At 40.7% G+C, this 10,686-nt stretch overlaps 1 non-coding gene across 1 annotated transcript; it reads right to left on the bottom strand.

Annotated features, from left to right (window-relative positions):
- Window positions 1-3,637: 3,637 nt before the first annotated feature.
- On the bottom strand, window positions 3,638-3,711 carry Trnat-ugu (transfer RNA threonine (anticodon UGU)). The gene has a single exon. It is a non-coding gene; the product is annotated as a tRNA-Thr (tRNA).
- Between the last annotated feature and the right edge of the window lie 6,975 nt (window positions 3,712-10,686).

The following is a 10,686-nucleotide window of genomic DNA, read 5'->3' as shown; positions in this document are numbered from 1 at the left end:
ACCGTCGAGAAAGTCACGAATATAACCGACAAGCTAATGGGCCCTTCGCAGGAAAAGGTTTTTCGCCGCAAAAAGCGGAAAACTGGAATCCAGCAAATGAGTAAAAAATATATATTCACTGACAGTAAATTAGTATACGTACACAACGTACACCACAGTAGTCTGGGATTGCTCTATTACGTAATAGTTTTTGTCTTTGTATCTTGCAGCTTTAGTTATTTTTAATTAAAAGAGATTTTAGAAGGACCGAAAGAACATTTTGGACTACGCTACAGATCGTTTTGTTAGCACAGTCTTGACTTCGTAATCACTTTCTTTGACTTCGGCAACTCTCAACCAAAATCTCCAACCTAACCGAGACAATGCGCTACGATACAGCCGAGATCATGACAAGAGAATGGGCTACATTACACTTGAAGTAATTTTATATAGATACGGATCTCCATGACCTGTGTACGTCTAATATAAAAGATCTCCGAACCACTCTCCTCAAACAGATCGCAATCTTCACTTGACCTTTAACTGTTACTATTTCAGAATTAAAAACCGAATTCAAAGAAAACTTGGCTACCAGTCACAAAACTAGAAAAATAAAAATAATAAAAGTGAGAACGTGAAACAGGTTAGCAATAACCATAAACAGGAGATTCTACAGGAAATAAAAGTGAGAAAGGAAATTATTAATATTATCGACCGTTTAGGAACTGTAGGCTACGAAAGGGATGAAATCATTTATCGAATAATTGGTGGAAGAGTTAGTGTGTTTTAAGATTAAATCCAAACAAGAATTAGAGAAAAATATATCGAAGCTAGGCCGATATTACGAAAAATTGCTAAATCTCGAGACAAATTGTGTCCTGTATTAGATGAAGAGTTTGGGCCCGTAGTACGGATAAAACAGTATCTGCAGCATCAACAGAAACTTCGGACATGTGTTTCATATTTCATCCAAGCCTGCAGGCTATAAATACTTAAACAAAATACCACTATAGGGAAATTACCTACGAAGAAGTTCTTGGTAAAGAAACACAGGACACAAATACGTGTTTAGGCTTAATATGCACTACAACTGTGTTTAAAAATCACTATACTAGCTTTGGACCAACGACGACCGAATATCAATATAACCTGTACGCTTTCCAAAGCTGTTATCCATGAAAAAGCTAGACGGCGTATCGTGAACAAAATACAATTGAACACCGAAACAATGAAATTAGCTGACAATGGGCACTGACTTTAGTCAATGGGCACTGTTGAAAATTTGTGCCAGACCAGGATTAGCACCCGAGTCCCCTGGTTACTAGGGAGAGGCAATGATCATTGTGTCCGAATTACGCAGTGGACAACCTAATTGCACCAACTGCCCGAGCATGCCGTTCATCAGATCCAAATCCTCAATTTCTCCATAGACTGCTAATGCAGTGCTCCTTGAACATTATCCTCCTCGCCTTAATTATACAGTATATGGCAAAAAAAATAAAAAAACTGACACCGAATATATACAAACTTGGCCTTACCAACATTGCAGACACACGTCGCACTTCAAAGAATTGACCGTTGCATTGTTTACTATAGACCACGAATAAAGTAACGTAAAAAAAAAGCTCTGCGTCTATTGAGATCATGATTCAGAGTTAAAAAAACTCTAATAAGTCGCCTGCATATTACAGTTGATGCCGAAAGAGGAGAACCACTATTTTCCCACAAACGGAAATATAGTTAAAATTACGCTTCTATTTCGGCTAGTTTCGGCGCTTACTAAAAATTGTACTGAAAGTTACATAGTGGACTCTCCCCTCACCCCACCAGAAACGTAGTTTTCGTGGCTGTTGTGCGACTTTTGTACACAGCTAGAGAAAATGTGTTAAATATGGCGCGGACGGAAACACTAGGCTACGCTACAGGGCAATCTGCTCGCACAACGTTTACTCGGCATTCATAATCGTTGGCATAAACAACTCTCAATCAAATTACCTCCCTACAACCTAACTTAGATCTCGGGCTACACTACCCATCGGCCTGTCATCACAACCAAAATTTCATCAGGAGCGGGGATTTCCTGTATCTCTCTCTAGGCAAATATGTCAGTCTCAACTACAAGATTTACTAATGATAAACACTTTCGAGGCGGCTCATAATTTTAGAATACTTCTCTTCGTCTTACTTGGCATAAATTGTTCGCTGGCATCCCTACAGCTAGCTCCCTCAGTGTCTGCTTCTGCCATCGCACCACGCCAGTCTGTTGCTTTCTTAGCAGACCGAACGCACCGCACATCCGACACCTTCGGAATCACTCAATGGCCAGTTAGCAACTGAGCCGAGCACTGTTTACATTGTGAAAGGAAAACTATGCAAAGATGTACACTCAAATGGCACGACTGAGTAGCACACACACACAGTAATATCTGTGGAATGTCCATCGACGCGCGTGGAACGAAATTCTTCTCGCGAACGTACAACGTCTCCGAAAAAAATCTCGTGACTATATTCCGCCATTACGGCCAGGTTCTCATTCAAATGAGCAAAAAATGGTACATTTGGAAATTTTTTGAGACAATGAAAATACATTCGAAGGATCTGTTTGGAAATTACGAGTGATCATACTATGAGGTTTATTTTAGATTTTCAGTAAAAAGAATGGCGCCCGTAATTATGATTTGATCAAGGGCCTGCGAGTCTGAAGTACGCAGAGTGCGTGCAGTGTGGCCCCTCAGATGTTACCTGAAATCAAAAATGGATAACATCAGTTGATACTACATTATTTCTCTGAAATTAAAAATGGATAACATCAGTCGATATTACATAAAATTTGTGGGAGCGCATACCGAACCGCAATGAAACAACCTTAAATTTAACGATACAATGCTAATTCGAACTTTGAGTTCGATTTTTGGGGGTTTGTTTCACTCCTTATGCCCACACAAAAATTAGTTAATATTAACAAATGTCGTATTATAGCTATAAGCTCCTAAGAAAAATGTTTACTTTTCGGGGTCCGAGGTAGAAGTTAAGAGGTTGAATCACTTTTAGTTTATGCTGCATGCCGTTCTGAGAAATAAACGTTTCTCAAAAAAAAAAGTGTTCAAAGTTTAGAGAAAACTTTTAGTTATATTATTACTTCGATTTGCATGAACTGAGTGTTACATATATATTTTTAATGTTGCTGAACAGGAAGCTGAAGTCAGATTTTCAATATTCAAAGCGGCTAATCCAATACGGAGGGCACAGGATTATGTTTTGACCAATTTTTACCAAAAATGCATTTTCGTTATTTACGTTTAGTCTGCAATTCAAGGAGTGCTTATGAGCCCTACCTCTAGCTCGAATTGTTCCTACATAGCAATTCCCTGTTCTTCTTGGCAGGAAAGGCCGATCTGTGTAACTTGGATATGCAGCAATCGTTATTCGTCAGTATTTTCGGCGAGTCTGTTTGCATGCATTCTGTAGTATGAATCGTTTTGAGCACGTGCGACACGGGACGAGTTTTCATCTACATCTACATGGATACTCTGCAAATCACATTTAAGTGCCAGGCAGAAGGTTCATCGAATTACCTTCAGAATTGATAATTAATTGAAACCCTCAGATGCCGATAGGTGTTGTTGATACAACCTCGATGGGGACAGCTGAAAATGTGTGCCCCAACCGGGACTCGAACCCGGGATCTCCTGCTTACATGGCAGACGCTCTATCCATCTGAGCCACCGAGGACACAGATGAATAGCACGACTGCAGGGACTTAACCCTTGCACGCTTCCCGTGAGACCCACATTCCCAACTGTCCACAATCAACATACGTAATGTACGTAATAGGTATTTGCCCATCCACTCATTACTCGGGCACACTAAGGTGACGATTCCCGTAAGAGTTCGGGCAATCTTTGCGCATTCGCACAGACGAAGGTTAATGGCTGGGTAGCCGTTAACTACATATATGAAGATAGTAACTGTTCTCGAAGGAACAGATACCACTGATTACCGTGCAGCTTTTCTAGAATAAATTATAATTAATTGAAACCCTCAGCTGCAGACAGGTGTTGATATACCTCGATGGGTACAGCTGAAAATGTGTACCCCGAGGTACATCAACACCTGTCGGCAGCTGAGCGTTTCAATTAATTATCATTTATTCTAGAGAAGCTGCACGGTCATCAGTGGTACCTGTTCTTTCGAGGCAGTTACTATCTTCATATACCTTCACAATTCTCTATTATTCCAATCTCGTATAGCGCGCGGAAAGAACGAACACCTATATCTTTCCGTACGAGCTCTGATTTCCATTATTTTATCGAGGTGATCGTTTCTTCCTATGTAGGTCGGTGTCAACAAAATATTTTCGCATTCGGAGGAGAAAGTTGGTGACTGGAATTTCGTCGCAACGAAAAACGCCTTTGTTTTAATGATACCCATCCCAAATCCTCTATCATTTCAGTGACACTCTCTCCCATATTTCGCGATATAACGTGCTGCCCTTCTTTGAACTCCGACAGTCCTATCTGGTAAGGATCCCACACCGCGCAACAATATTCTAAAAGCGGATGGACAAGCGTAGTGTAGGCCTTCTTCCTGAGCAAGCGTTTCCGACTCAAGAGTGTCCCATGGCAACTGTCCGTCTGTGGTAAGCTCCTGTGGGACCTAACTGCTGAGGTCGTCAGTTCCTAACCGGCCGGTGTGACCGTGCGGTTCTAGGCGCTTCAGTCTGCATCCGTGTGACCGCTACGGTCGCAGGTTCGAATGCTGCCTCAGGTATGGATGTGAGTGGTGTCCTTAGGTTAGTTAGGTTTAAGTAGTTCTAAGTTCTAGGGGACTGATGACCTCAGAAGTTGAGTCCCATAGTGCTCAGAGCCGTTTGAACCACCAGTCTCTAAACATTCTGCGTGGTGTCTGCTTGTTCTATATCGTGTCTCCCTACCACTTTCGCGCAACGACGCTCTGAGCGTGTTTTTTAGGGTATTGACTAGTTTGAACCTGGGACCTGTTGCTGGTAAGGAGACGCCAGACCACACATGACATGTAGAATTCAGAAGAGTTCAGTGAGACTAGCGATAATATAACCAAATACTTAATGATTTCAGCGTCAGCTCCACTGCACTCCCTGTAAAAGAATCTTAATACTAACTAAATTTAGTGGAAGGGGTTCAAGGCTTTCCTATTTTTAGTTAGCTGGTAAAATAACGTCGAAAAAGCAGTTAAGTTTACCACTGGAAATTTTATTCTAATCACAAAACATTGTTTATAAATTGCACTATTGATAAAAGGAGATGTTTTAATACAGGATGGTAAAAACCAACAAAAATGTGAACGAATATTCCCTGAATGGGTTTCCAAGTTCTACAATGGATCGAAGTATGACCTATGCCATATCACATCTACAATGTAGGTTTAAATTGAGTTTCACAAGAGAGAAAACTATCAAAATGGTCTACAGTGACCCTCAATTATCTTTAATTACTTATCTAACTTGTCGTAAATTACAGTGGCTGATGTGGCTTCTCAATAACTATATAACAGAAAAATCATCGCGTTTCAGATTTTTACTTCAAGTGGCAAATGTGAACACCATGAGCTTTAATTGACGATCGACACTAGTATTACGCAAAAAAGGGATGTAACAGATGAGACTTCTGCAGTTCTGAGAGAAGCTTTATGTGCTGTTATGTGGCATCGCGTGCGTTCATTACCTTGTCGGTGTTCGTCAGGGGGCGACGGGCAGCACAGCTCCGCTCACCTCGCCGTCTCGGAAGTAAATCTCTCTAACTTCTCCTTACTACAATTTACCGAAGTTGGTTTAAAAAAAACTATCTGGCTGTGTTTTCATCTTACCAATCAGGGTCTCAATGTTAACCTTAAGCTCTGCCTACAAAAATTCTGTCTATCCAATGAGAAACATTATACTTTTCGTGGTGGGGCAATGTTTTTAAAGTTTGCAACGTAGCAGACGCGAAAAAGTCTCACGCTAAAACTTGCATCTGGTGTGGTCCTTTTAGCGTTATCGTAAGATCTGTACTGTCCTTCTGGAGGGCTCTATCTTTTAACATGGGCTGGGGGGTGGTCCTAACGTAACAGAGACGCGAAAAAGTCTCACGCTAAAACTTGCGGGTGGTGTGGTCCTAGCAGTTAGCTGGCGACGTGGGTGTCCGTCCGTCCCTTATCGTAGGGCCTTCCAGCTTAACACGGTTTTGCTCTCGGCTTCTGTTCTCGTTTCTCCCCTCGGAACTGCGTCTGTCTCATGGTGGGAAGGTATGACAAGCATTTAGGCATTCTTGTGTTAGTCTGTGATATTGCATTTCCTCACTCGTTACTCGTATTACTTTCGTTAATTTAATGTCATGATTTATTCGGAGCTATGTGACATACTACTGGATTTGCTTATCATGTCAGGGTTTTCATGGAAGGTGTTGGATTTGCCTGACACTTCACAAGTCCCTATGCTTACACACTACTTACAGCAACGTATGCTAAGGACAACACACACACACACACACACACACACACACACACACACACACACACACACACACACACACATAACCATGCCCGAAGGAGGACTCGAACCTCCAACGAGGGGAGCTGCGTGAACCGTGACAAGGCGTTTGAGACAGCGCGGCTACGCCGGGCGGCTCATGGCAGCCGTGACACTGCTTCAAACAATGGGCTGTAGAAACTTTTGTAACGCGAGGATTAAAAAAAACCTTTCCGTTCCAAGAGTCTAGACAAGTACACCCTTAAAAAATGCAATTACAAAGAAATTGAATTTTCGAACGTTTTCAATCACAACCTGTCCTTAAGGAACACCGTTGATCAAATGTCACACGGATTGTGTACTCAGGTTTCACATGTGGGTTAACAGTTTCTAATCAACATACAGAAAGAGCAGGGCTTAAAACTTTGAAGCGTTAAATTTCAAGGGCCGTTCTCTTGTTTGCAAATTGTTTCACAGCGGAAATTTCTCTCGTTTTTTTTTGCCATAGGAAAAGGAAGATAGCAATGGGAGGAGGGGGGGGGGAGGCGAGAGGGGGGGGGGAGGAATTTTGCGTCTCCCACCTTGGAATCCTCAATACATAATTTTTATTCATTACGAGATTCTCAGCCACTTGTAGAAGTGATTTCCCTTGATTCTGCAAAACTTTCCCTTTAGCCAATCGTAGCAACTATTGGATTTGGTTCCTGCTACATGACATGTCACGGAACTTAAACTGACCAACTCATTTGCATAAAGAGCTAGCTTATCATCCGCTTCTTTACTTGCGAAGACCGTATGGTCTGCAAAGAATTTTTTTTCTTCAATTGTTTTTTATGTCTTTTGTAAATTGCAACACTTTCTTAACTTTTCAACGCCATTGAAGCATGGTCTTTTACTGAATGTTCTTATGACCAAAAAGCAATACCGATAGCTGAAGTCCAAGGTTTTTGTTAATCAAGCCGTTTGTAGTCTTGTGGTGATATCTCCGTAGAATCTTTCATTCCCTAACGCATATTTCTTTATATCTAATTAAGAAGTGAAATACCGGTTTTCATAGATGCAGACTTAAAATATTTTAATATAACACAATAAATATTTCATTAAAATTTTTCATCCCCTTAGGATTGAAGTTCCAAAACCAGTGCAACATTGAAAAATTCTAACAGAGGAGCCAAATACGAATTCTGAGATATATTTAGTAATGCTTTCACAATGAAACATTTTCAGAAACATCTCACACCTTTTAGGGGTTGAATTTTCAAAAACAATTAAACATGTATTCTTCTATTTACAACTGAAGAGCCCAATTCAAATCTTCATCGATTTAGTTCTAAAAATGCTTTCATAGTGAAATATTTCATAAAACTTTTCGTCCCCTATTTCACGCTATTGGTGAGTTAAATTTCCAAAAACAACGAAACACTTTTTTTTACATCCAACCGAGAATTCAAATCCAATTTTCATAGATGCAGCTTTAAAAATGCTCTAGCAGTTCTTTAATAATGATTTATTTTCAAAAAACCTTCAGTAATTATTTTATTCCCCTAATGGAAGAATTTCGGAAAATGCTTAAAACCTGTTTTTTTTTGTTTCTGACAAAGAAACCAAATGCCATTTTTCGTAGTTTTGTAGTTCTAGCTTCAATAGGGACATATTTTAAAAAACCCATTCAACCCATATTTCACCCCCTTAGGAGCGGAATTTCGAACAATCTCTTCTTAAATGATGCTTACATCGTAAGATTTACACCTTCATCAAATGTCAAGTTCGTATACTTTGCAGGTTGGGCTGGAAGGCGATGAGTCATTGAATATGGTTGCCCTTATTGCACCTCATGGGAGGTTGTAGTTCCAAAAACAGTGAAACACGTATTTTTCAATAACACAATTTTCATAGATTTAGCTTTAAAAATTCTTTCACACTGAATTATTTTCATAAAACATTTCATCCTATATTCCACCCCTTTTATGGGTTGAATGTATCAAAAACAGAGAGACTTTTTTTTTTTTTTTTTTTTTACTTCAACCGAGAAGCCAAATTCAGGTTTCAATATATTTAGCTTTAAAAATGCATTCATAATTAAATATTTCATGAAACATTTCATCCTCTATGAAATATGGTAGTGACACACCAAAATCACAATAGTAATCTGTTGTAGTTGCTACATATTTTATTACAATCGAAAGCATTATAAAATCACAATCACAATAATACAGGAGACTGCCTTATAAGGCCAGATCAGTTGGAAAAATAATAAATAAATTTCTTTACATGGAACAAGACCCGTAAAACTTGAAATTTGGATATGACTAGGCAAATATACTTATTTAGCTTTACGTAAATAGTACAAATGTCCATAGAATTCCCAGCAGAACTGTCATTGCTTCCAATCAGCTGAGAAACAGATTAAGCATAAGAACACAGATTTTTTAACGTTTGGCTAGCCAACATTCCTAAACAAAACTATATACAAATGACTAAAACAATTAAGGAGGTGCTTTAATTTTGACCAAACCGATCTTCAAACTTGCTTACTCAGTTGATTAATCAACAATATTCTTAGAATGATTACAACTAGAACATGATCATATGACAATACCCCTAAAATGAGGTTGCTTCAAAATTTCGTGTGAATTGGCGATAGACATGAGCAGACAAAGGATTCAGATCAATACGAGAGATCCACGAGACAGGAAATGACATAGAAATATACTCAACTTTGAAATGCAACTGAATTTCGGATGCTATAATCCTCCATCAGAAAGATGGAATCACGCAAAAGTGACAACATAACGCAAGATGTAAAGGAGAGGACATGGCCTTAAATATCTCTCTGCCCCCGTGGTGCTCTGCTCCCAGTATGCATGCGTCGACCGCTGCCAATTATCTCTAACACAACAGACATCAACGGCAGACAATATTCTGAGATATAAACTACACAACTTTATCTGGAGAACAGGTGAGCAATACAACTGAACTGAAACAAATGAGCCTCCGCGAGTTATTTGGCCAGTGCCAGAACTTGATCTTTGATTAATAAGTTCGCTAAAAATCATGCCGAAGTTAAGATGACTTTATCTCCTGGTTCGACATATTAGGGGCAGTGACAATGAAGTGGCCAACGCTCTCAGCCGTATGTTCGCGGGAGAGTCTGGGGAAGGCAAGGGCCACGTGGAGACGGATCTTGGGGTGAATTTCCTTCTCTCCGAGACACACGGTTTCTTCTGCGACTTAGCTGACAAACAGGATGAGGACCCTAGGTGGGGACCGATTCGGCAGCAGTTGGCGGATGGCGATGTCGTTACTGGCTATTGCCTTCGTGGGGGCCTCTTGTGTAAAGGGGGAGACAGCCATGGTGAAGTCAAGGTCTGTATTCCACAGGAACTAGTTAGCACGGTACTCATGATTCGGCGGTCGGGGGTCATTTGGGGTTCTACAAGACCTACACCCGGAAGAGGAAGTCGTCCTACCCCAGTGGAAGTTAGTGACGAGGTCGCCGTCGCTCCACTGACTACGCAGCATTTGCCCTGGGTAGAGCTCGTGCAGTGAGACGATAATCATCCATCCCATGGTCAACACCACAGATATTCTGCGATTTACTTTACTCTGATACCCGTACAACATCCAGACAGTGCAGCAACTGAAACCTCACTATGCGCAGCAACATTATGAATTCGCTCTTCGGTTTCTGGTGCGGATCGAAGTTGGTGACTTATAGCTGGGTAATATTCTGTACAGTGAAGAGGCTGATTTTACACTACAGGGTGCAGTGAATAGACAGACCTGCCGAATTTGGGGTACTGTTAAATCGCGTGTTGTGCATGAAGAGCCGTTGCACTGACCCTATGTGATGGTGTGAGGTGGATTCACAAGCATCTTTATTCTCCACCCGTTCTTCTTTGAAGACAATTCACCATAAATACCTGTCAGGTGTACCGTGACGTCTGCACGTTATCGGGACCTCTCTGTACAGCATGTGAGTCCGCTTTGTACACGACCAGTAACGCTCTTGTCCTTGTGCCTCCTTTGCACTTAGATTTCTGAAGATGGAAGTAACTCCAAAACGCTTCATGCATACTTTGCATTTGATCTGGTGACCTCGCTGTTTGGTCCTCTCTTCCCAAATCAACCAATCATACTTTGCAACAACCAATAAAGTCATTCTTCACCTGCTGTGTGGGATTTTATGCTATCTGATCAGCAGACCTAAGCATATTAATAGA

The sequence above is a fragment of the Schistocerca serialis genome, unplaced genomic scaffold, assembly GCF_023864345.2.
Source record: "Schistocerca serialis cubense isolate TAMUIC-IGC-003099 unplaced genomic scaffold, iqSchSeri2.2 HiC_scaffold_1351, whole genome shotgun sequence".
Classification (NCBI taxonomy): Eukaryota; Metazoa; Arthropoda; class Insecta; order Orthoptera; family Acrididae; genus Schistocerca; species Schistocerca serialis.
Note: the sequence above shows the minus strand (reverse complement) of the source record. Positions and strands in the feature narration are given on the sequence as shown.